Source organism: Thermobia domestica, chromosome 2 (assembly GCF_964235325.1).
Source record: "Thermobia domestica chromosome 2, izTheDome1.hap1.1, whole genome shotgun sequence".
Lineage (NCBI taxonomy): Eukaryota > Metazoa > Arthropoda > Insecta > Zygentoma > Lepismatidae > Thermobia > Thermobia domestica.
In genome coordinates, this window is record NC_137455.1 from 16,526,593 (window position 1) to 16,554,016 (window position 27,424).

A 27,424-nucleotide genomic window follows, 5' to 3' on the forward strand; every position below is an offset into this window, starting at 1 on the left:
CGTGATGAATTTGAGATATGTAGAACGTTTTAATCACTAATATAATAACACTGATAAAAAACATGAAAGCTACAAGGGGCGCTCCATATTGATTTTTTTTTTTTTTTTTAAGCAATTATAAGAACCTTTATGATTTGGCAGATACTTCCACTTTTTCAACATAGTCTCCATTAAGAAGTACACAGTGGCAACTTCTCTACGCCCTCTGCGAACCACTTTTTCGGAGTCTGTCGCACCCACGTCCGGACAGTGCCTTGTAGTTCCTGGAAGTCGTCGAAATGATGTCCATGAAGCAGTTCCTTCAATGCCCCAAATAGGTGGTAATCAGAAGAGGCCAAGTCAGGAGAATAAAGTGGTTGTGACAGCACCTGGGACCCCAGCTCATTAATGGTAGTCGTGGTTGCCCGACTCGTGTGGGGACGAGCGTTGTCGTGTAGCAGGAGCACACTGTTGTCTATTTTCCTGGTTGTTTTCTCTGAATTGCACGGCGCAAACTCCGAAGCGTTGTCAGTATGACTCACTGTTAATGGTGGTCTCGGGTTCCAGCCAGTCAATGAGGACGTTTCCATTCTTGTCCCAGAAGACTGTGGCCATGCTTTTGCCTACGGAGGTTTTGTACGGAACATCTTTGGCGTGGGTCTGCCTTTATGCTTCCACTGCATTGATTGGGCTTTGGTTCTGGCTCGTAGTAGGGCAGCCACGTTTCGTCGCCAGTAACGAGTTTGGACATGAAACCTTCTGGGTCTTGGCTGTAGCGTTGCAGGAGATCACTGCTCACGTTCTTGTGCTGTTGTCTTTGTGCTGCATTCACGGATTTGTGAACCCATCTGGCAGACACCTTACCCATCTTAAGGTGTTCGTGCACTACGCGTTGCAGAGTGATTCTGGCAAATCCTGTGGACGTCTCCAGTTCCGTGAACATGATGCACCTGTTGTCCTGAATACTCTCCAAATGTTCACTGGTATTGTCTCAGTCACTTTCCTTCCAGAACTGGTTCCCCTCTCCGTTGATGTGCGTCTACTTTTCCAGCTATCCACCCAATTGTATACGGTTTTGCGTGACGGTGCGCACTCTCCGCACACTGCCGCCAATCGCCTGTGAATTTCCGCAGAAACCACGTTGTCGAGCGCTATACTTGCTGATCACCTTCCATGTCCGCTCACGTACTTACAGCTATTGGTGAAATGTGCTGTAGTTTCCAGGAATTACATTTCTCTGTATTGTTCTTCCACCTAAAAGCAAACCTAAGTACTACTTCCTTCCAACTGTGGTGGACCCTGAAAGAAAAAAAATAAAAAGGAAATCAGTATGGAACGTCCCTCGTATATTGGAGAATCTTTCCTTCCCTATCCGTCCAAAAAATCTGAAATGATACTACTCTCTCTTTTCTCTCTCTCTCTCTCTATCTCTCTCTCTCTCCGAAGCTAAAATAAATTAAACTGCGATCTCAATTTGAGCAGGACACGTCCTAAAAACTAGTAGTATTCCAGTGTAGCCCCTCTTTCATTATTAACTTGCGCATCTTCCCGAATAAAATAATCTAGAAGAAAGCCTAGTTGCCACAAGAGGAATCCTAAAAGAGATTCCTGATGCAAGTTTATCATTGAATTGTTTGGAAAATCAAGAAAATAATAACTTTAACATCTTACAAGTATTATTGAAATAAGAAAAGAAACTAATTTTATCCAAAACCATACATAAGTTCTAGGATTTGAGCTTTTGTGGTTTTCTTCCTCATGTAACACCGTCGTTATGAAGAACGGAAACACTATTAATAAGGGTTCCGAACCATGACTCAAGCTTGAAATGAAAATGAAAGGAAAGCTTTTAGTTTAACGTCCCACGATTATGCCCTTTAGGCTAAGGAAGACGGATGATTAAAGCAAGTAAATGATGATGGAAGAATTAGTGGAATAACAAGGTGGAAGGAAACGGGAGTATCCCGAGAAACGATGTTGCAAATCACAAACTTACTTGGCCGGGGAGCGAACCAGGGATACTCCCGTTGGAATCCCTCCCACGACTTAAGTTGGAATCCTATGTAGTTGGTAAGTTCAGAAGCCACTATACAAGATCAGCATTCTCAGTGTAGACCGTTCCTCACCGTGTGATATCGCCTTAAAGAGTTGGATTACAGGACTATGCCAAAGACCATACTCAATTGAAATCAAGTGGCACCGCGTAGCGTAGTCGCCTTTTGTAGTAGCGGTCCCGGATTCGATACCTGGTGGGTACACTCGGTCGAAAAAGTAAAAAGCTTTTTCATGCCAGCCATCCTGAATGAGGTTTTCTTGGGTTTTTCGTCATTCACACCAGGCGAATGCCGGGGTGATACCTATCATATAGATCCCAGGCCACTTCCTTCCTTCCCCAATCCTTTCTTCGTTCCCTTTCCTCGGATAGTGTGCTCGACGAGAAACGTCATCCCTCAAACGTGACGGGCTAAATGGCCATAAGATGCCGAAAGCCCAGAAATCTCAATCCTACATCCTAATCAATTGAAATCGAAGGAAGTCAAACTAGTTTTACGTATCACGATTATGCTCTTTAAACCAAAGTTCTCGGATGATCAATGAAATAAATTGGTGGAATAATCATGTGGGAGAAAGTGGTAGAACCATGGGAAAATTCATGGGCACAGTGTTGTCCTCCACAGACACATATGTGACCTGGGACCGAACCATGATTCGTCGCGCCAGAGGTGGACACTTTTAACACAGTCAGGGCTCAGTGGTAGAGCGTTCACGTCTTGCGCATGAGGTCCCTGGTTCGATCCCAGCTCGCTCCAAGTGAGCTTTGTTGTGGACAAACACAGTGTGCGAGGGTTTTCTCAGGGTTCTCCCACTTTCTTCATTCCACCATTTCATTCATTACTCATCATCACCGTCTCGCTTAGCCTCGTTGCATAATCGTGGGACATTAAACTAAATTTTTCATTTTTCCTTAACACTGAAGCACTTAGTTATGTCTTGGACTATGAGGACGAGCACTTCTGGTTTTCACTATACAAATTAATTAACTAAAAAAATAAGTGTAATATAGTTTTTTAATTTCATAATCCGATAAATTACAGGGAAAAAATCCGAAAACTACACTGAGAAAAGTAAACATATATAATGTAGGTAAAAACGTAGGTTACATGTGTAAATCCTGTAGTTTTTGGACTTAATGTACTGCAAACGTATAACTGAAAAAAGTATATTTTTCTACATACTTTCCGTACAAATGTTCCGAATAAACTTACCTACCGTACGAAAGAAAGAACTGTATATAAGCTGTCAGAATCTCATATACAGATAGACGTATGTAACATACGTATACGTATATAATATACAGAAGACTGTTAGACGTCATATTTCCTGCAACGACAGGATATAATATCAAAGTGGGAAAAATATGTAGCATATGGATAACATGCTCCGTACAGATTTTCGTAGTAAATATATGGATTCCGTATATTTGTACAATATATCGCTATCCGAATAACGGATGTAATGTTATGATATGAATATAAAAAATAGTATGAATTAACAGTTATTAATAGGGATGCGCAGGAGACAAGATTTACGGCTGTCTCGACTCGAAAATGTGTTGTAAAAGTGATGTCTCGACTCGAAAAATATGTGTTTTTCTATTGGAAGAGCCGTGTCTCGACTCGAATTTTGTCAGGAAAATCCTCTCTCGACTCGTCTCGTGCGCATCCCTAGTTATTAACCCTGTATTGTTACAACCAGAGAAAGGGGTCTGGTCGTCCATACATTTTATTAGTTACAATCATACATCATGCTATTTTTTTCTTTGCAGATTGAAATTCGCTGCTTCTTAACTCAGCTTTTCACTTATCTCTTAAAAGCTGTCTGCATACTTAAGATTAGATTTGATGCAGGTACTTTATTTTAGAGATGGAACAGATATCTTAAGAAATTGTCTGTTTTCTTGATGGTGGTAATGGTTTGGGGAAAGTCATTATCATTACTTGCCCCTTTTAATCCCAGTCTTTCCCAAAGGAAACCCCAGGAGAAAGAGGAGAAATTTCGTTGGAAAACAGGAGAACTAAGAGAGATTCTGTAATTAGCTATCGGGCAACAAGGGCAAACCAGCTTTTCTGTCTCGCGTGGGCGTAAGGTCTGTCGGCGGTTGTTATGCCAAGACTGATCGATCAACCTTTTGCAGGTTAACAGCGTCAGACTTTGTTGTCCTAACGCTTCTAAAAATTGGAACGAATTATTTGAGGAAATTAATTTTAAATAGTAAATTATTTGATTTAATTAAATAGGAATTATAGTTTCTCGCTAAATATATAAATTGAGTTGAGTTGAGTTGATTTTAGTTTAGCGTCCCTTTCAGCAGCGAGGCTATATGAGACGTGGACCTACTGATTAACGTGGAATCCGAACCACATGAATATATAAATTGAGTTTTATATGAAGTACAATGAAACATGTCCTTGTGAGTCACTTTTTGTGAACGAACTTAAATTTTTAAAAAAATTTAGTTACTGAATTTTCTGTCTTGTGTGTCTGTCTGTCTCTGTGTGTGGGTGTGTTATTTGCATATTTTTCACTTTTGAGCCCTCCATTCGATAGAGCACCGAAAACTATCTGAGAAATGATGGAATTTTTCGCGTCAATCTTGCCGTTTCGGAGATATTTGCGAAAAAAAAATTCGGATTTCTGAAGATTTAAGGAACCATATCTTGGGATCCCTAAGTCATAGAGAGATGATATTGGTGTTGATCAATACCTAAGAGGATGGTAAACATTTTGGTACCAAATAGTAATCGGTGGCCACTGGCCAACTGCCCACCGTTCCCCACACATTGGCAAAAAATGTTCGTATTGCGGGGGATTTAAGGAGCCATATTTCGGGAACCGTAAGTCGTACAGAGATTATATTTTTTTGCGATTTTTTTTTAAAATTTTGAGCCCTCCAATTCGATCTTCATAAAACAACATATCATAAAACGTTTTAACAGAACTCTTAAACAAACCACGTGGAAAAAATTTAGTACTGAATGAAATTATAAATGAATAGATATATAACAAGAATTGTTTAATGAGTTTAATAATGAAGTACATAGATCAATTGGTATAAAGACTGTAGAAGTTAATAAGAAAAAATAATTCTTCTGAAGTTCATTCTGGCAATGCTCTTGGAGAATTCTCAATTGGTTTTCTCTGAAAACAGCTGATTTAGACAAGGTTTCCTAATTTGGAATAAAAATAGTTCTTCATTGATTTTGTAGGTAAATCCGTATTAAAATTGTTTTGCGAAAATTTCACTAAATCCACATTCTTTAATTGGTGGGCCCATTAAAATGTTTCACGCACTTGTAAAGCAGGTCAAGATCTTTCACTATGCCAAGTTTTATCCAGGTCGGGCAAACTCGATTGAACTCATGCAATATATAGACTCAGTGTTCCTTAGAAACTGCTTTAAAAAGGAGCAGAAGTTTTAAAAATGTACTTCTAATGATGCTATTAAATTAATGCACAGTGGTTTGAAATGAAATTTCAAGTTTCACATCCCACAATTATGTACCGCGGGTAAGGGAGACAGTGCATGGTTTTATAGAGTATATACAGGGTGGCGCAGAGCCAACTGACACATTTCAAAGTTAAATATTGCGCAGGCGCGATAGGTTGGAGTGGCTTGCGGATGGGGAATTGGAAGAAGACGCCATTTCATAAGAAATCGTGACAATTACCATGGACATCGTTGCAATCTTGAACAACGTGTTTTTTGTTCATACTTATTGCGAGACGAAGTCAGTTATTAAAGAGTATCGATCCACATGGCTCCAAAGTCCATTGTAAGTTACATGGACTAACCAAGGACTTCTAGCATGAAAAGTAAGTGTTAACCATTGTTACACCGTACCCCCTGACGTGAAGAAGATGAACAGAAGGCAACTATTGTACGATATTAAACAGGGTTGTTGTTATGTTAGCGCAGTGTATAGAAGTCATTAATGAGAAGCCACACATTTCAAATTTAATAATCACGGAATATATTTTAAAGTTTATTTATTCATTAATGCTAATGGCTTGGTCGCGACATGAAACAAATACATACTTCAAATAAAATAACTAGAAGGATACCCAACCTAACTTACCAGGTTAGTAAGATTATATCCCAATAATAACACACTCCCTTATAGCTTTAAATATTATTACTTAATTTGCATGTAGGGGCCGCGGTGGCTCACTGGTAGAACGTTCACCTCTGGTGCTTGGGGTCCCGGGTTCGATCGCAGCCCCCGCCAAGTGAACTTTGTGGTGGACAAATACCGTGTGTGTGGGTTTTCTCGGGGTTCTCCCGTTTCCTCCCACTTTCTTCATTCCACCATTTCATTCATTACTCATCATCACCGTCTCCTTTAGCCTAAGCGGCATACCGTAGGACGTAAAACTCAAAGATTGCATTGCATTTCATTTCATTTTTTTAATTTGCGTGTGTAGTACACGCAGTACAAAAATAGCTGGAATCGAACCTTGGATTAACCCACTAGACCGGTATGTTGTCCCTGATTGTGCAATAAATAGTTATTCTTGTGAGTATGCTATAACGAAAGATAGAATAATAACATGTGTTTCGAAAAAAGGTGAAAAGTCTCAAATAATCCTTATTAAAGATACATATACTTTAAAGTACTATATTGTTTCCATTACAAAAGATGTATTTCCTTTAAACAAATCATTACTATTCGTTTTAAATGTTGTAAAGGCATCTGTGGTGCCATCTTTTGAGAATAACTTAATTATAGCAGCTGATCAGTATTTTTTCCTCCTTACCCATATTTTTTTTCCTCCTATGAGGCATGTACACAGAAATTTATTTTGGGAATTGTTCATAGTCAATATAAGGATAACATTTGTAAAATCACCCATGAAATTAGACTAAATTACAATGATCTTATAAAATAGAGGATCTGCCCTTACAACAAAATCTTGAAGCCATACGTCACAGTTTCGCCACCCCTACTCTGCCCACTCCGCCCAATAGGATCGCAACGTTTTGAGCCAACAATTATGGCGGAAACGAAAGTAGCCAATCAGACGATGGTGGAAATGAGAGTAGCCAATCAGACGTGCCGATGCTCGGTTGTTTCATCGATTTAATAGGATGACGATACATATGGGCAGATCCTCTATTTATAACATCCTTGCTAAATTTACAGTAATGTCGGCATTTTGCAGAGAGGTAACGACCCTTAAGACGCATCCTCTGCATAGGCCTACATACCTTGTCTCCTACTTTTGGTTTCCAGACACACAAATTCAGCCTAAAATAAAAATTTCCCCCTCTTTCTTTGTAGTGAATAATATTTGAGAAATATTGGTGTAGGCCTACAATTAGTTTGTTGTCGTTTTTTCTGTGTGTTTATTAACTTCTTGAAAAGATGTGATTTATTTATTTCACTCTACCCTCAACACAGAAAAATCTCAAGTTAGGAATATAATTGAAGTTACAATAGCAAAAACATATGGATACAGAAAAAACAATAGTGGCATAAAGAAATAAAATGAATATTAAACCCACACAAAGTAAAAGGTACACAATAAGTGATGAGTAACTCAAGGTATTGTAAAGCTTTGTATAGGCTTTACAACTTCACTTAAGCAAGTTGGGCATAATACCAAAAAGGTTAATTTAAGATCAAGACTATTTTTGATTTATCCAAAATTTAAAAATGACCATTTTAAGAATCCATCTGTAGCAAGAATGTGTTCAAGCAACAATAATCTTACATGTCAAAACAAAAATTTGGATTATATTCTCCTGTAGGTCGCTATTATCGAGATCATTAACATAAGCAATTTATAGGCTATAATACTTCATCATCCAAAACTCGGCACTCAAATAAACACATCTTGTAACCTTTTATAAGATATTCTGTTCAGCAATGCAGTTTCTAAAGTACAGTATAAAGAACGCAGAAACCTTTTTTTTTTTTTTTAACTCGTTCCATTCTCTCAATATGCGATTTATTGGCAGACGACTATACAATCGACCCATATTTCAATCTTGATCTATCAAAAGATTGCGATCTTGGCCATGGATCAGGGGCCACAAAATTTTTGAATAGCCCCTAAATCGAGTTTTGTAATTCTTACGGAATAAGTACATCATACTGAGTTAAGTGATAGTTTGGGTCTAGCTACAATATATGCAGTTCTCCAGATATAAGGCGTACAATTTTTTTTTTTTTTTCATTGAAATATACCTATTGGATCTTTTGATCCAAAAAGCAATTTCAACACGTATTCATTATTAAGATTCAATGTATTCCTTATTGTAAATTCCAATTGCTTCTATAAGACCTACTAACAGCATATAGTAATCAATTCTGTATACTAGTAATTGCTATCTAATCAGTAAGGGGATTATTAGATAGGGGGATGTTAATAACCCCCTATCTAACAACATATTCTATACTGTTCGTTGAATGTCGATTTGCTGTCTATAATTATTTCCATATTTTGAATAGGAATCCATTACTTGTCTACTTATAGAATATGTTAGAATACAACTTATTTTATTTTTATTTAGAAGCTATAAGAACACTTCTTTATATTAAATTGGAGTAAATTTCTTAAGCTCCACTCAAACAGGGCATTGCTTTCAATTTAGTTTGCTGCAGTGTACGATACATTATCACTATATGAGGCACAAAAATATGTGCTTAAAATTCGTCCTATTTAAACTAAATCTATTTGCTTTTTTCCTTCTGAAGCCTATCTATCGAAACTAGGGATGGGGAAAACCGTTTTTTTTATAAAAACCGGAAACCGGTTTCTAGGAAAAACATAAACCCCAAAAACCGACATTTCGGTTTACTCCAAAAACCGGTTTAGGTTTTCTTTAAAACCGGTTTCGGTTTTCTTAAACTGGTTCGGTTTTCTTCAAAACCGGTTCGGTTTTCACCGAAAACACTTTTGGAAAACACTTAAACCTATTTCTGTGGAAACGGATTCGGTTTCCGGAGAACAACGAAACACTATTATGGTCAGAAATAGAACAAATTTTGAAAAGAAAAACAACCGGAACCGGGTTTGAAGAAAACCGAAACCAAATCCGGTGAAAAACCGAACCAGGTTTGGAGAAAACCGATAACCGGTTTCGGTAAAAACCGAACCGGTTCTGGAGAAAACCGAAACCGGTTTTGGTATAAAATCGAAACCGGTTTTGGTGTAAAACCGAACCAGTTTTTGGAGAAAACCGAAACCGGCTTTAAAGAAAACCTTATAAAAATTTTCAAAACACGGTTTCGGTTTTTCTAAAAACCGAAAAACCGGTTTTTGTGCCCACCACTAATCCAAACGTTATTGTAAAAAGCTCCCGGGGTGCGTCACTATATTCTCAAACAAGAATATTTTCCATTGTGCAAAAATAAATAAAACTCCATTTTCATTCAAAAGTTCCTAAAACTGCATTTTTAGGAGAGTCCATTTTCAAAATTTCCCGATGTTGGACCTCGCCGTTCCGCTACGCATGGAAATGTCCCATACCCCGGATGTGATCTGTGAATTAGAAAACCTTCACTGATTTTCAAAAGCCGGCAGTCCTGCTTGCAACAACTCCCCCTTCCCATGCACTGATTAGCGTCTAGGCTAAATAGGCTGGAGCCTGGGCGACATATTTGTTCCCCGTCCCGTGCCTTATAAATTAGAGAATTAAATTAATTTATTATACTAGAAATTCCCCACGTATGCGTTTCTGCTGCGCCTAGGCTTTTGGTGGGCTGAGTCTCCCCTGCCTTATGAATTATAGAATTAATTTTATTATACCAGAAATTCCCCATGTTGGCGTTTCTGCATTACGTATTACAATATGCGTCTTCCTTTTCGACATCAAAATATAGCTTGATCACATTGCTCTATCAAAATATATAATATATTCTTCGTGTTTGTAAAACAGATGGGACAACAGCACTATTAAATTCGGTAAGTAAAAATATATTTGAAATTATATGATTTTTTTTTTCTGGGAAAGAAGGTTCCGGAAGTATAGCCTAGGGCAGTGGTTCTCAACCGAATTCCTATCACGACCCCCACTTTATCACATCCATTTGCCACTGACCCCCTTATAATTTGTGGTTTGTAATAAGTTTGTGTGCGATTTCTGATATCTCAATATGCACTTATTGCGGAGATCTCACGATATCCATCTATTTATATAATAGTAGAATCCATTTCTTGTACATAGTGGAAACTTCCGTAAAAGCGAATGGATTAAAACCAAATTTGGTCAGTTCATTCATATTACAAATATCGAATCAGAACAAAATTCAAAATAATATTTAATTTTTTTTCGGTATTAGATTCCAATTATATTTATCTCTTTTTCTCTTATCTTCGCGACCTCTAGCTTGAGAAACCCTAGCCTAGGGTTTGGTAACGTGATCAACAGAACATAACGTAACAAATAACTGCGTAGAAGCGGTCACCAAATGCATGTTTCTCTTTAAAAGGAAAGAGCTCGTAGAACAAAAATTAGAACACGGGAGCTTCTGTGTAAACATGGTTTTGTTTTCTATCCTCAGGAGAATAATGGACGGCGAATTTTACATTTTCTACATTCAGCAATGTAAATGACATAAATGAGTAAAAATTACAGTCTGCGAGACAAGACAGAGACTCCTGTGATGAAAGCCCACGTCACTTCCATTTTTTCAGTATTCGTTGAAAAAACAAAAACATTAACTCTGTTGCACGAAAAATGGGCTTTTGGTGCTTAATTAAAGCAGACACTAATTAAAAAAGGAAACCTAATAGTTCTGGACGTGCTTTCCTACTCAATGAATAACAGTGAAAAAAAAAAAAATAGTTGTATGCGTTTCTACTGCATGAGTCTGAAATGACAAGTAAGTCGATAGTCTCCTGTTTCAGTCAAGAAGTTAAAATCTATGTACACGTGCTGCTCCCTGTTCAAGTTTAACGTAACTAATGCAATGGGAGGATGGGAGGGAATGAAAAAAATATGTAAATAATAAAGCTTGTAACTCCAATTTCCCACTGTGGAGCACGGTGGCTCAATTGTACAGCGCTTATCTCGTGGGGTCTCTGGTTCGATCCCCGAATAGGTAAATTTCTAGTGGACAACATCGTGCTCGTGGGTTTTCTCAGTGTACTCCCGTTTCCTCCCACTTTTTATCCCACCAATTCTTTCATCATCATTCACTTGCTTTAATCATCTTCTTCCTTAGCCTAACACGTATAATCGTAGGACGTTAAACTTAAAACTTTCATTTAATTTCAAAGAGTTTCACTTGAACATCTCATTCCCCAGGCTTTAAGTGGCATTCCAACTGCAGGCGTACTTACTAATGATACACACTTCTTGTTTTGGAGGCCGTGGTGGCTCAGTGGTAGACTGTTCACCTCTGGTGCTTGGGGTCCCGGGTTCGATCCCAGCCCCCGCCAAGTGAACTTTGTGGTGGACAAACACCATGTGCGCGGATTTTCTCGGGGTTCTCCCGTTTCCTGCTACTTTCTTCATTCCACCATTTCATTCATTACTCATCATCAGCGTCTCCTTTAGCCTAACCGCATAACCGTGGGACGTAAAACGTAAATATTTCATTTCATTCCAAATTTCCATTGCTCTTTACTGCTGATATTACCTGGAACTCATTTTACATCTATGGATTCAAAAGTAATTTTTTTCTTTAGTTAAACTAGAAAATGAGGAATGTTTTGCGATATCTAGTGATTCTGTTTTTTTATTTATAAGTACTTAAAAATTGAACGAAAAGTTGGTTGGAAGCACTGGGGGGTTGGAGTAGGGACGGCCTTTTTCGAATATACTAGCAGAATACCCATTGTTCCCACAGGAAAAATACGTTAAATTTGGATTTAAACGCAATCGTAAGTGTCACTGTTCATCTCAGCGACCCCGAAAACTATGGGTTCGGCACCAATGTCGATCGTTTTTTATGTATCTCCCCCTCCCGAAGTTGCGGGGTTAAATTTTGATTTAAACGGAATCGGAAGTGTCACTGTTTATCTTAGTGACTCCGAAAACTATAGATTTGACACAAATATCGGTCATTTTCGATCATTTTAAATATCCCTCCTCCCTCCCCTAAGTTGCACCGTCAAAATGAAATGATAAAAACGATCCCAGGCCCGAACCTCATTTTTGTTGAAGATTTGGTCGAGATTGGTCGAATGGCTCAAGGGGTATAAAGTCACAAACATAGTCACTGTCATCCCGACCCCCCTTGCATACGCCACTGCTTGAAAGCATTTAACTTTATAAGATGACCGATGTGAATGCACTGTTGAAAACTTATTGAAGAAGGAAATGCGGAGTGTTTGTATTATGTTCTGCGGAGTGGAACATCTTTCACACGACTGGAATGTGTCGTAAGTTCATTATCACACTGCAACTACCTTTCCCAATTAAATACCAGTCACAACTGCCAGGCGCGAAAGGAAAAACTTTATTGGGCGGGATAAAGTAATGCATGTTCTGTTAAATTTGTTTGCATTACGCAGAATTTACGTCGCGTACTCCGTCTTTAAGAAAATAAGCCAAATATGTATTAGGTAATTTATCGTTCATCTCGTATTTTTCTGCGCTTTTCTTGCTGTCCTTTTACTTTTGAACGATAATAACCCAGATAGCAGAAACAGCTTGCCACAAGCATGATATAAGCTTGTCGTGACAAGGATATAAGCTTGTCCCAAGCTTGTTACGACAAGTCTGTAAGCGTATATCAAGGCTGAATCAAGCGACGAAGTTGACAGGCGACAAGCATGTTGTAGGCTTATACTGTAAGATTGTTTCAAGCTTGTCAGCTCAAGCTTATTGCAAACTTGTTACATAAAGCATGCTACAGGCTTGTTACCTCAAGTTTATTTCAAACTTGGTACGTAATGCTTGCTCCAGGCTTGTTACCTCAAGTCTATTTCAAACTTGGTACATAATGCTTGCTACAGGCTTGTTACCTCAAGTTTATTTCAAACTTGGTACATAATGCTTGCTACAGGCTTCTTACCTCAAGTTTATTTCAAACTTGGTACATAATGCTTGCTACAGGCTTCTTACCTCAAGTTTATTTCAAACTTGGTACGTAATGCTTGCTCCAGGCTTGTTACCTCAAGTTTATTTCAAACTTGGTACATAATGCTTGCTACAGGCTTCTTACCTCAAGTTTATTTCAAACTTAGTACATAATGCTTGCTACAGGCTTGTCACCTCAAGCTTATTTCAAGCTGTCCACTTGAAGTTTAGCACATGCTTAATATGTCTCGTTTATTGCAAGCTTCTCAGTAAAGCTTGATACAAATTTATTTCTGCAAGTGAGAAAATGATTCATCTGCTTGGCGACATGTATAATGTTTGATGTGAAGGTTAGTATAATGTTCAATGTGTAAGTTACATAAATGATGGTGTGTATTCTTTTGCCATCTGAGGTGTTTAGATATTGCCATCACTTTATTGGCATTATTTTAAATATATATAGGGGAAACCATACCATACTTACTATTAATAGTAAACATAGTAGTAAGCTATGGTTTCTGCAATATTTTTAATGCCAATAAAGTGGTGGCAATATCCAAACACCCTCAGATGGCAAAAGAACACACACCATCATTTATGTAACTTACACACTGAACATTATACTAACCTTCACATCAAACATTATACATGACGCCAAGCAGATGAATCATTTTCTCACGTGCAGAAACAAATCTGTATCAAGGTTTACACTACTGGGCCTCACATCAAACCTTATACAAAATGAAATCAACCTCATATAGACAACAATCCTGCAAAAATAAACGTAAAGGTGACGACGAAAGAACTGTTAAACCTACATAAGCAATGTTCTGAAAAAGAATAGTTGTGTTCGGTCAAAATGAAAGCAAAATAATGTATACTTTCACAATCTGTATTATGTTTCTTTCCTTATTCCATTATGCGTCTTTGCAGCACGAGATTCAGGTTTATTTCTGTTGAGTAACATTATTGAAATATCATGTTAAATTATAAATCCATGTCTCACACAACATTGGTGTTGAATATATACCCCATACTCCAGTCTATTGAGATTAGTATCTTATCTCAACATAGAAAGCAACACTTTTCCTGAGTTCCTTGGTGAATATACTATGCGACCTGGCAGATCAGCATCCAATTAGTTTACCATTAACCACAGTTTGATGTTGAAGTTGAGCGTCCCGTTTCAGCACGAAGTTTTACATGAGACACTGACCTGTAGAATCCGAACAGTAATGCGTTCAGTGTTTGTAAGGTCTTCCACTGGGAATCGACCACAACCCTAGGCGCACCAAAGACGTACACCACTAGACAAGCGTCAAGGGCTAAGCAAACTTTTACATTATCAGATTTCAGGAAAGAAAGAAATATAAATTAAATCCTAGAACCACCGCTACACAGGGTGCGAAATACTGAGGATGGCCATTCCCACACTTCAAAATTTTGGAAGAAAATTCATCCTCAATAATTTACTGGAGAGATAAGGTGACATCGACACTGTCAGAAGTATACAAACTATTTACAGTAAATCTGTGCAGTTAGTGGACAACCTAGTGGATAAGCATTATCCCTAACCTTACATATATCAATAATTTTGGATGTTCAATATATGAAATCTTCATTTGAAAACTTTCCAGTGCAATTTTTTTTTACTTATTTATTTACTCCTATCTCTCCCCGATCATAACTGTTATGATTTCACATCCTGCTGCTACATAATTGAAATAAATTATCTCTACATTCTACGCAATAACTGATACAAGGTTCCATGAAAACAATCAGCTTGTATTACAATGTTATTTATTGAACTTATTTACATATTTTGTATTATTTCTAACTTATTTCCTTAATTGGGTTCCTCAACTTCAACGGTGTGACCTTCCACTACAGGTTTTGAATTTCTTCGTTCTCTGCAAAATAACGATCATAAATACGTACTGAAAAACATGTAATTGATTGCACAGTTTAAAAAAAAAACATTCATATTTTTTACCTTATAAATACGCTCTCATTAAAATACATTATTATTCTTTGAAGTAAGTGCCACACAAGGCAACAGAGTCTGGCACTCGTTTCTCAGATCTGGTGATCCATGGCTTGGAAGCATTCCAAATATGATCTCTATAGCATTACTGTAGAATTTTTTATAGTGAATTAATATTCCCTAATCGAGCTCACCTATTCAGATGTTAGATTTGTAGTGTGACACTTCTTATTCAAAGTGTCTTGGCTATGTCAAATACAATATAATTCATCTTCCCATACTGAAAATTAATAAAGTAATTTTAAACACTACTATACACAAACATTACCAAAACACTCTTTCGGTTTAGCGGCATCCCTTATATTCTACATTTTACGTTTTACAGCCTTATTTGATTAAATTTTGACGATCACTCATAAGAAACACTTGAAAGGAAAGAATCGCGTTTGTTACAATTACAACATACTCTCCCACAGTCTGATATTAAGTCGTCTCGGGATCGCACGAATCTGTCTGGGTCATACAGGGTCAGGGATCTGACTACTTCGGGATCACGAGTCACGAAGTATGTTACTCGTTTCATCACTAGTAGCACTGCATGGTATTTATTCACTTTACCTATTTCAATATTCTAGTGCCAGTAAATTTTCAGTAATTTTTTTTTTTAATTTCCTAGCTGAAAATGTGCATTGTTCTGTGAGAGCATCAATTGAGATAAATCCAGAAAATGTCATATTGACTCACTCGGTACTGTTGTATAAGCACGGCGTTACGAAAAACAAACGAAGTAATCACTGATATAAGAAATCACTGAGAGATGGAAGAACAAATATTTACTTATTTCTGTAATTTTCTCTCCATGCCTTGTATGAAATGCAATCTGATCTCACGATTCACAGGAAAGATAGGTCATAAGTGTGTGAACCTGTATACCTTGTATTCTTCACGGAGCAACATAAATGACAGATGATGACCTACAAGGCGTTATCCTGCGTCACGTACAACAGAACGCATGGGAAAGTGTAGTTCGCAATTCACAGGAAAAGTGTAGAATTTACTAAAGTAGGCACCGTGTACACGGACAACTTCGTACCATTTTGCAACGAGTTTGGAACATACCTTAGATGTTCAATGAAATATTTCTCTTTAAAAATAAAAAATAAAAAAGTTACTGGTGACTAATACGTAAAGAGGTGTTGAACAACAATTCACTGGAATTATTTGTGACAGTAAAACAAACGGATTTTAATCCTGAGCCTTACAGCGGAGGAATACATCTTTGCAACGTTTCATTCTTTCAAAACACAAGAATCACTGATAGGAAGACATGCATATTGCCTTCATCATACATATCAAATGAAGAAGGGATGACTCATTACCGTAAATGTAACACTAAGTTTATTTGACCCATATTCATGGAACGTCGTGTTGGAGTCATTAGCGTCGTTTCACAATTCATTATAGAGAAGTAATAAATACTCCTGCGACCTATCGACCTAGTTCTTTATATCCCATCTTTGAAAGCAGAAACATTTCTCAGTGTACACGGCACAAGGCAGGAAAATCACTTCATTTACTTCAATCCAGTCAAATTCTGAATGCATTTTAAGACCTATGTCTCCCTATTTATTTTCCTGGTAATTTGTTGTTCGAGTGTTTACGCATACGCATACTTTGGCGTGCTCCATCCTATTGAAATCTTTTTGTCTTTGGGGGGAAAAAACTACTCCTACTTTTTTAATTTATTTTTTTATTACTGCCACTGCTGAATGAAGTCTTTATCTTGTGGATAAAACATTAACCTTTATTTCTTGTTCAATTTTAGTGTTGATTACTTCTTTTTCATACTGAATGAAGTCTTATCTTCCCGAAAACTCGGGAATGTCTTTGTAAGAGAGAAATGTGCATTTACTATTATTTTGTCTTTTAACAAAACTTTCTAACTACTGAAGTCTTTATCTTCTAGGAAAAAAAAACTGTTTCTTGATTAGTTTTAATGTTATTTTACTTCTTTTCTATCTCCTGAATGAAACCGTATCTTCTGAGAAGGAAAAAAAAACTACAATACCATCTGTATCTTAATTAATTATAGTACTTTATTGCTTGTTTCTATACTAAACGAAATAATCTTATCGTCTGGAAGATTCTGCAATTGCATATTTCTCTATTACAATGGCATTGCAGAGTTTTCCAGAATGTAAGATGGTTTCATTTAGTATAGAAAAGAAGTAATTAACTCTAATCAATCAAGAAAGAGGGTGGTATTGTAGTTTTTCTCGCAAGAGATAAGTTCGTTCAGTAGATAGAAAAGATGTAAAATAACACTAAAATTAGTCAAGAAAAACAGAGGTTAGTTGCTTTCTGTTTTTCGTGCACCAGGTAGGAAATGTTTTTAGAAGGCAAATATAACAGTAAGTGCCTATCTCTCTATTACTCTGACATCGCAGTTTTCAAAAAATGAAATTTCCTTCAGTATAGAAAAGTAATCAACACCAAAATTAATCAAGGAATAAAAGTTATTCTTAAAAAAAAAAAAATTTCATTCAGCAGATAGGAGTAATCAAAAAATAAAATTAACAGAGGTACTTTCTTTCAGAAGACAAGAAAATAAAAATGTAAACAGTAATGAATCTCGATTTTAGTTAAAATTTCCATCCTTCGAGGAAAGTAACAGGCAAGTTGCTAAATTATAAGGGATAATAAAATAATATATACATGCAAGGTAAACATTTCATCTCATTTCACTGTGTACTAATACATGAGTGCGTAAAAAAAAAACTCATCTCGCTATATAAAATAAAAAGACCTAAATGATTGAGTGACCAACAGATCTTTGCACAGGCCAAATCGCTTAAGATAGACAAGTTAAATATGGACAGTACATGGGATTTATTACGTAGGATACCACTAAGGAAGGATTTTTGCAAATTCGGCAGGAAGGGGAGGAAAATAGGTGTGGGACGTATTTTTAAAATATGACCATATCTCCGAATTCCTTAAGGTTACAGACTTGAAATTTGATATTCGGATGTCTCATTTCAAATAATTTGACATATTTAAGCGGTTTTTGATATTTTAGTACAAAGGAAAAAAAAGGTGAGAAAGAAAAGAAAAGGAGTGAGGATTACAATTATTATAAGATGTCGAAATCTCTGAATTTATGAAGGTTTGAAACATGAAATTTGGTATTTTCATATTATTTAAAATAAGTAGATAAGAATTTAAGCGGTTTTGAAATATGCCTCGGAGGTAAGAAAGGGGGGTGGAAAGAAAAATGGATGGGGATTATAATTATTATAGTAAAGTATTTAATCCCTTAAGGTGAGAGATTTGAAGTTCAGTATTTCCATTTCTCATTTAAAATACTTTGCCACGTGTTTCGGCCCTTTTTTTTCTTTTTTGACATGCTAGCAAAAAGGGAAAGAAACGATGTGGAGAGGAGAAAAAAAAAGGTGGGGATTACAATTATTCTAATAAAATGTCGGTATCTCTAAATCTTTTAAGATTTGAAATATGGAAGTAACTTCTCATTTAAAATTATTACAAAAGCGTTTTATGATACATATCCTAAAAGGAAGAAAAAGGGAAGGATTACAATTATTATAATAAGATGTTCATATCTTGGGGTCCGGGAAAGTAAGAGGCATTAAAACGGTGGAAATCTCTTTTTCCTCCAAATCCACAGAATTCTATGCATATGATATTGATCTAGTGACCTATAGATGTGAGAAATGTAGTGAATACAAAACGTATATGTAGAGAAGAACGCGTCCATGGACTAAGTTGCAGATCCCTAGCTTATTTAGTGATGGTAAGAACTTTCCGGTCTCTCTCGTGATTGTAAGGAAAATAGGTAAAACTATACTTACCTACGCAGTAGTCTAGGCTCCGCCTGCTGCAACCAAACACCCAATACTTCCTTCACCGTTTCTTCTGTTGCGACGGTGTACATCTTACGAACAGCAGCTGAAAAGAAAGATAGAATTTCAAGCAAATACTAGCGATTTTTATTCTTAAAAAAACAAAAAAAAACTGTCATTTGAAATAAATTTCCCTCTTAAATAGCTTTACGGAATTATGGTATGGTTTGTAAACATGGATACCTAGAGCTGAAACTAATTCCTATATTATTTTTCAAATCACCTAAGCTAGGCCCCTATTTTGTGATTTTTATGTAAGGGTACTATAGAAAGTTATCTTCCACCACACTTTTGGTATATTATATAATGGAAAAGTTACATTTTTCGATACAAGTGTAACAAGTTTCTTCCGGTGCCCTTAGTGGTGATATGGTTTTGAGTCAACGTTTAAAGTCACCTTAAATAACACTACAAAAAACACATTAGGTTTTGGCTAACTTCGTTGTCACGAAAAATTGAAAGATGAAGACGACAGAAAGACGAAAGTTTGACTATTCGCCGTCTTGAAAGCCTGCAACTTTTCTCTTTTGATACAGGAATTATGGTAACTTCGAAAGCTATGTTCTTCTAGTGTTTTATCTGCGTTCCAGTGTTAGAAAAAGAGCTCTGAAATTTTGCACCTTTAAAATATCGGCAGGGGAGACAGTTTGGCATACTATGTAATACTACCAGACTAACAGTGTTGCCAACCCAACAAAAGTTATATTCGTGTGGTAGACAGTATCAAATTTACAGGTATACACGAAAAGTCTGGTGCAAAATTATACTTCACAGTAGTGATTCCTACACTGTACTTCAATTTAAATTCGTTGACACTATTGACTTTATTTAGCCCTGGAATCATTCCTACCTTGGAATTTTATTTGGTTTTAGATTTTCCGTATACCTTACAAATTCTTTTGAATGCTTTTTCAAGCAAAGATTTGTTTAAATATGTACTTTGCCAGTAAAGCTTTGTTTACAACATAGAGTGTTGGATCAGTTATTGAATTTCCTATACATTCTACACAGATGTTATATTCACCCAGTAAGGGTGAAAACATTTACATATTTTACTACTTGACAGTAAAAGAATCCTAAAGTACTCAAAGCATACTTTATTCATGAAGAATTACTTCTGATTGCTTGGGACATACTAATATGAGAACACACGTCCAGTACGAGAGAAGTAAGACTTAATAATTAGCAAACTGGAATTTTGTATGGTTACTAGCATAAATAAATAAATGAAGTTAAATATTTCAGTACAACTTTTCAAATCAACTTACTGTTGATCTTATTGCACATTTGGTTGGACCCAAAGGTGTGCTTTTTTGCTTCATGATCCTTGGTTTCCTGCCAGAGTAGGAGAATTCCATTGCGAGTTTGTCGCACAAAGTTCTTCTTATTGCATTGTGAGCGAAACCTTTTAAAATCCTTACCACCAATTGACAGTAATACTTTTACCTGAAAGAAAGGAAAGTATTTAGATCTAATGCATGCTGAAATCAAAAAGAAAAACAATATATATAAGGGTCCGTATTGTTATGTTTTTCTACCAGTGGAAAAAAAAACGAAGCATGAATGAAACTAGATTAATTTTTAGATACCGTAATGTGAAGTGTGAAAAAAAGGCGTGGGGTTCTGAGTTTCACGGAAGGCCGTATCAAATGGGCTACGTGACTAACAAAAACTGTTGGCCTGGGATTTATTTGGTAACTTTCAGCTTTATATCGGAATAGCGGTTATTTAAAAGGACCATTGTCCGTTTGAATTAGAAAAAAATAATATATATATATATATATATATATATATATATATATATATATATATATATATATATATATATATATATATGTATGTGTGTGTGTGTTTGTGTGTGTATGTATATGGAAATTACATACACTTCCAAAGGTAACAAGAAACAGTGGGTTAATCAGTGCTGCCAACAAGTAGTGTCAGAAAATAGCTAAATGACGCACAAAAACTAGCTAAAAATGGCTCAACTTACCTTAAATTATAGGTAACAGAATTTAGGAATAAATAAAGTAAAAATTTGGTACTTTTTGTCTACTAGTTTACAAAGATGTTCTAATATGATTTATATTTTGGTATCCTCAAATCAAACAGTTCCACAATACAATTTGTTCCTTCATTGACTAGAATTAATAAAATCTCTTGAATTATTTTCAACTTCTAATGCTGGGTATGGCTTGATAACACTATTGATCTATCACAAAAATATATACATGCACATGCACGCATCTCAACAAGAAAAACTCCACCCAAACTAAAAATACACTAGAAACTAATCAAACAAATTGACTATGGAGAAACCAGATCCAGGAATCCCAATTTACCGTGACGGATAGGTGAGACTGATAAAAGATATCTAATCTACTGTGACAATGTAAGTGCTGTTGTAAACAAAAGAATTAGAAAAATACCAAGATAAACTACTTTTGTTTTAGGTTTTTCATATTTCCTAAAAAAAAAAAATGACTGCAAAAGATTTAATTGCCGCCTAAATGACTATATTAGCAAGTATGAATGGCAAGTTGACCAAAATTATAGTCCATAGCTAATGCACATGATAATGGCTAAATTGGCAAAAATGGAGTTGATGCTAACATTTAGTCAAAAGAGAGATGTTCCAAAAAGACGTAAATTAAAAGATATAACAAAGATTTGAAACCTGCTTCATAACTTGTACAGGTTTGATAGGATTCTTTCCGAAGTTAGGTTCTTCAAGCTTTCTCTCAAATGTTTGAAAATCATTCAACGTTCGCAGAGGCAGAAGGCCAAGAAGTTCGGATTCTTCGTTTATGGACTCTGCTTTCACACTCACACCATTACTTACAAGTGTGTCGACCTTCTTCTCGACGGAAGATACTCTTTCACTAAGGTCAGCTAAAGTAGATTGCATTTGGCCAAATACAATTCTGATATCTGCAATAACTTGTAGGAAATATTGTTTTGAAGGTGTTAATATAACTAGAAAATATAAAATTTCACAAAACATTGAAACAATTAAATGTACATTCATGTTCAAAATGATTGTCGCATATCTATAACTGTCTTCTTGTAAGAATGTAATTTGATAATGATTTTGCAGGATACTTTTAATACCGATACTATGTGTATAATCGAGAAATGTATATTTGTGGAAAATTTTATAGGGAAAGAATTATAAGCACATAAATTAGAATGAGTAAAACAAATGGACAAGAAAGTTTTATTTTCGTTTTATTATTCTTATTTACTGCTCTTTTGACATGAAATTTGCCACATACATGTCTTTGCCGATTATACACATACCAACATTATAAGAAATACAGGGCGAATTCGTTATCAAATTTTATTCCTACAACATATTTATAGACATGCGACAATAATTTTGGACATGGATGTACGTTTGTGGTGGACAAACACCGTGTGCGTAGATTTTCTCAGGGTTCTACCGTTCCCCTCCACTTTCTTCAATCCATTATTTAATTCATTCTCATCATCACCGTCTCCTTTAGGCTGCCCCGCATAACCGTGGGACAAAACTCAAAGATTTTATTTAATTTTGATTTTGCTGTTCATTTAATCAGAAATCTTGGGGGGAAAAGTGGGGAACAATTAGGAAGACGTGTGTAGAAGACCACTACGTTGGAGAATTATGACCAGGTCATTAGAGTATGACGTTATAAATCAGCACTGCGGAAGGAAAGGGTTGATTGCTCAGAGGTAGAACGTTGCCTTTTGGTGCGACTGATCTTTGGTTCAATCTCCGGCCATGCCACTAATTCCTTCATAATCATTCTCTATCATTAGTCATCCGTCTATCTTAACATTAACCCTAGGAAGACTAAACTATAATTGGTCACGTGAAAGACTAAGGGGGGGTCAATTTTGCTCGTGGTTGTAAATTCCAATTTTAACCCTACTAATGTATTTTCAAGTTATTTAATGACTGCTACTAATAAATGAGAGTTGTTAAGACTTGTGAAATTTTATTTTAATAGGAAATATTACAAGTCCTAGTACAGACTACTACCGCATTTGGTTAGCAGACATGAAGTAGCTTGAAATACATTAGCCTGTGTAGACAAGTTACTATACTAAACCTGAGAGTATTACGTTTGCTCAATGTATAAAAGTAGATTATGTTAATTTAGTCATCCATTCAAAGAATAGATAAGTTTACATGATCCTTTCAAAGTAAAACTGTACTTCTCTTAACATTTCTAAGTTGCTAAAAAAATGTACTTAGTCTCCTGCGCTAAAAAAGAAAAAAAACTACCACAATAATGTGCTTTCTAATAAAACTAAATTTAAGTTTAGATTACAGAAGAAAATACAAAAAAATTCAAACGTTATAAAATTGATTTGTTCGGGCAAAGAGAAAAAGAAAGTGCGGGTAAATTTGACCAACCTTCGTCTTTCTATGGTTAAGGACATAACAGCGGAGTTATGAAGAACGGGACCTACAGCTTAAAGTGAGATCCGAACCGCTACTCAGTTTGCACTCGAGAGATATTGTTCTTCATTTGAACTCGAAACCAGAATCCCTTGATAACAAAGGCGATAAATCCACAGACCCATCATCCACGGAGGTCAACTGATAGAAATACGTTGCAGTGATCTTGCATACTTGTGAATATTTTAGGAGCCACTTAAGAATCAAAAGGGAAAGAACTGCAAAATGGAATCACTCTATAGTTATACACATTAAATCAATGGACTATTTTAAAAGACTACATAGTACAGAAGATCTAATTTAGTCAGTCAGAAATATAGACTTAATTTAATTTGCTAATCAATACAAGAAGTGACTAATAGTTCTGGACCATTCATATTACCTTTCTAAATAAAACTTTTTATTATTATTATTATTAACAAACCAGTCAAACCTAATAGAAATCTCTGTTTCGTCGATCTTCTTTCCAATGTTATAAATTTAGACACTTAATCAGCTTCCGTGGAAGTTTTGTTGACCGTCCGCTAGTGTGGCAGCGCACTACAGGCAGTTCGGCGGGAACTCCAAACTTGATAAAATAAAATCACAATTAAAGAGACAAGTTAAAAAAGTATTTTTCACGAATCCCACCCCCACTCAACTTGTGGACTATCATGCCTCCGACAAGGAAAATTCAAGCTTAACCAATGCTGAAGGAGTAGACTGCTGAATAATTTATGATGTAATGGCAAATCATTTGCAGAACTAGTTGACCTATGACCTCTAGTTTGAGCGAGTTGCGTTCATTTCTCGAGGTTGCGACCTTGTTCAATCGAATCATCAGCCTCAAATTACTTTTACTCTTAAAAAAAAAAAAAAAGAGGGCAACGGTTACTCCACTTTAAGGTAAATGTATTTAAACAAAACAAAAAAAAAAAAAACTGGTGTAAAGCAAACATTCCGGTTTAAGTGAAAAAAAGTTAAAAAAACACGATTTTGGCCAATCCTGAAAAATAGGGTTATTTCTTTATTACATCCGTTCATATTGCAAATATTTTTCTGAGATGTTAGATCCAGATTTCATTCACCTGGTAGAAAAAAAAAGTAAACAAAAGCACTAAAATCAATTAAGAGACAGAAGTTACTGTTTTTAGAGGATAAAAAGATAAAAATGTAAGCAACGAAAAACCTAGTTTTCTTCAAACTTACACCCTCGACTTCTTACCTAACAAACTTCAAACTAATATGCCAACTTATTTTCGCGTAATAATCTATTTTGAATTATTATTAATATCTAATAAGTAATTTTTCGAAATTCATCGTTCTTTTACCCTAAACCCAAAAGTCCATACCCGATCGAACCTTTCCTTGCACTTATTGTAAAGCGATGAAATGAGTGATATCACTTAATCTAAGATTGATGAAGTATACCTTAGAATAAGTAATTGTTACTAAATAAAGTCGGACATAAGTATTTATATTCTTCAATTTTGCCCCCAACCTCAGAATAAATATGGAAGAACATAAGGAACGAAAGATAAGCATGATGCATTCTAAAATGAGTGAAATGTCCAGGCTTGCTTGCTGCATTTAAATATCATCCGTACCGATTCTTGGGGAAGCCACATCAGTTAAAATTTTTAGTGTATCGGTGAAAGCTAAAACAAGAAAGCTTAGGCAATGTATTAATTCAAAGCAGTTTTCTCCTCGATTGTAGAGACAAAACGTAATTTTCATTACTTTAGCGGACGGCTCTCCAAATTTAAATCGATTTTGTTGATTTTTTCACTAGATTTGGGGCACTACTTTACAAACGCTTCACGAACCAGAGCTGAGCGAGCGGAGGGGATTAGAAGCCCCGTAGGACTCGTTTTTTCCCCTTATCTTTTAAGTTACACACGATTGGCATTGCAGCCATTGTAGACTGTCATTTTCCAAAATTTAACATACAAATACTGGCATTTCGTTCCTTGCTTGTATTCAACAGCCTTCCGCCCTGGCAAATAGCTCCACCATAACATACTTACTTTCCCATGTGTACTCATTTGCACATAAAATTTATTGAGTTTAAAACACTTACATTATCATTTAACTACCTTCATTATTAATATGGGGTTAACTTTAGCAGATGGCTCTACCTAATTAAATAAACTATTTTAATGTGTTTAGACTTCATAAATCGTATCTGTTATATAGAATCCTACGAAATGGAAAATTAAGTATGTTATGGTGGATCTAATTGACAAGACGGTAGGCAGACGAATACAAGCAAGGAATGAGATGGCAGTAAGTACATATGAAGCTTTGGAAAATGACCGTCTGCAATGGTTGCAATGCCAAACGCGTGTAACTTAAAAAGTAGGGAAAAAACGAGCCCTGCGGGGCATCTATTCCCCTTCGCTCGCTCAGCTATGCTACGTAAAGTGTTATTTAACGGCATTTTTTTTGAACTGGGGAGGGGGCAATATTTTGCTTAAATTTTGTACTTTCTTGGTATATATTTTGCATTTTTTTTAATGGTTTAGGTAGGTTAAGTTAGTTTGGGTTAGTTTAGGTTAGGCTGGGTTAAGATACTTGGGCATTACTCGAGCAGATGGTCCCACCAAATGTTCACACATTGCATTTCCCGGTTCCTTTTTGTAGAATATCCACTAAATGAGAAGCTAGTGCATAAACCACGAACCAACTTGTGCTAGGTGGCCACAAAAAAGCACGAATGCCATCTAACCGAGTCAGGGCAGGAGTGTAGCTGGGAGTCCCGAGCGGAGCGAGGGGATGCGTCCGTAGAGAGCAGGCGTGTCAGCGACGGAGGACATGCACATAAACGAGGAAAGTGGAAAAATACATAAAATATCCGCAATAATTTTTACATGGTGATTTTACCTGAATTCGTACTTTCTTCCTATATTTTCTGTTTTTGATGATTTAGGTTAGGATTGGTTAGTTATGTTAGTAATTACGGTTACGTAACACCAACTCATTTCTCCCGTAAACACGGTTGTTTTACCTGATTTTGGCCCCCAAGTTCCAAAATTCTCTATATGTAACAGTATTATCTCAAATCTAGTGAAAAAATGACCATAAAATCGATATAAATATGGTACAGCCGTCTGCTAAAGCAATGCCTTAACAGTTATCAAGTATTCCACCTATAAATTTTTAATATGATAAAGCCGTCTGCTGAAGTTAACCCTCTAATTTTTGTACTGATATTCAGGGGTGCCCGAGGAAAATTTTCTAGGGAGGGGCCCATCTCCATGGTTGCTATATTACGCCTGGTGTTTAATATACATGGTTTCCTATATTACGTATACATTTTCGTAATCCAAAGGGGGTCCGAGCCCCATCCCCCTCCCCTTCGGGCGCCTATGCTGATGCTAATTGTCAAGAGCCATCACTGACTTTAAAGAATCCAATGGCTAAATATGGTATACATTATACGGATGAACACACTTAAAAAAAAAAAGAAAACAACATAAAAGGTATAAACATAAAATTCCATCCATATTTGAAAAGTAATGAAGTAATACTATCCTAAAAGCGCTCAGCACACCAGTCTAAAATAAAAATCACCTTTTTATTTTGTAACTAAAACTAAAGTAGGGCTTACTATTACATTTCATACACATAGCTTACCTTTGTTTACCTTTTGGAAGAAATCAAGCGCCAAAACTCAGACTACTCACCAATCCTACAGATGGCTCCATTTGCTAAACAATCGACAAACGTCAAGCGTTTTGAATCAAGCTTGAAATAGGCTTAGTAGAAAGTTGATAAATTCAAGCTTCTTTTCAAGTTAAAAACAAGCTAAAATTAACGTTGATTGTTGCTTGTCGCATTCAAGCTTCTTTTCAAGTTAAAAACAAGCTAAAATAAACGTTGATTGTCGCTTGTCGCATCAACTGTACATTGCTAAGCCAAAATCAAGGGAAAGCGACCCTTGATTTAAGCTTACATGCTATCTGGGAAGACACAAGAAAATACTGCGGTAACTTAAAATTAAGTAAAATGAAAGGGCTTCACACGTTTCATAGACTTTACATGTCGAAAAAGTTATTTTTGCCTGTAAGTACTCAGTGGCGTAT

General features: G+C 36.1%; 1 protein-coding gene and 1 long non-coding RNA gene across 6 annotated transcripts in view; one reads left to right on the forward strand and one right to left on the reverse strand.

The window, feature by feature from the left end:
- Positions 1–27,424, forward strand: part of LOC145670701 (uncharacterized) — a 546,590-nt gene that overhangs the window by 451,783 nt on the left and 67,383 nt on the right. The gene's annotated exons all lie outside the window — the stretch shown is intronic.
- Positions 14,791–27,027, reverse strand: LOC145670680 (uncharacterized). 4 transcript variants are annotated; one of them, XR_014128385.1, is made up of 5 exons: positions 23,794–26,957; positions 20,907–21,853; positions 20,185–20,362; positions 18,866–18,962; positions 14,791–14,922 (listed from the first exon to the last, which is right to left on the reverse strand). It is a non-coding gene; the product is annotated as an uncharacterized LOC145670680 (long non-coding RNA). The 4 variants fall into 4 exon arrangements; XR_014128376.1 differs by lacking the exons at positions 20,907–21,853; positions 23,794–26,957 and adding an exon at positions 26,976–27,027; XR_014128381.1 differs by lacking the exon at positions 20,907–21,853 and having other exon boundaries at positions 23,794–24,232.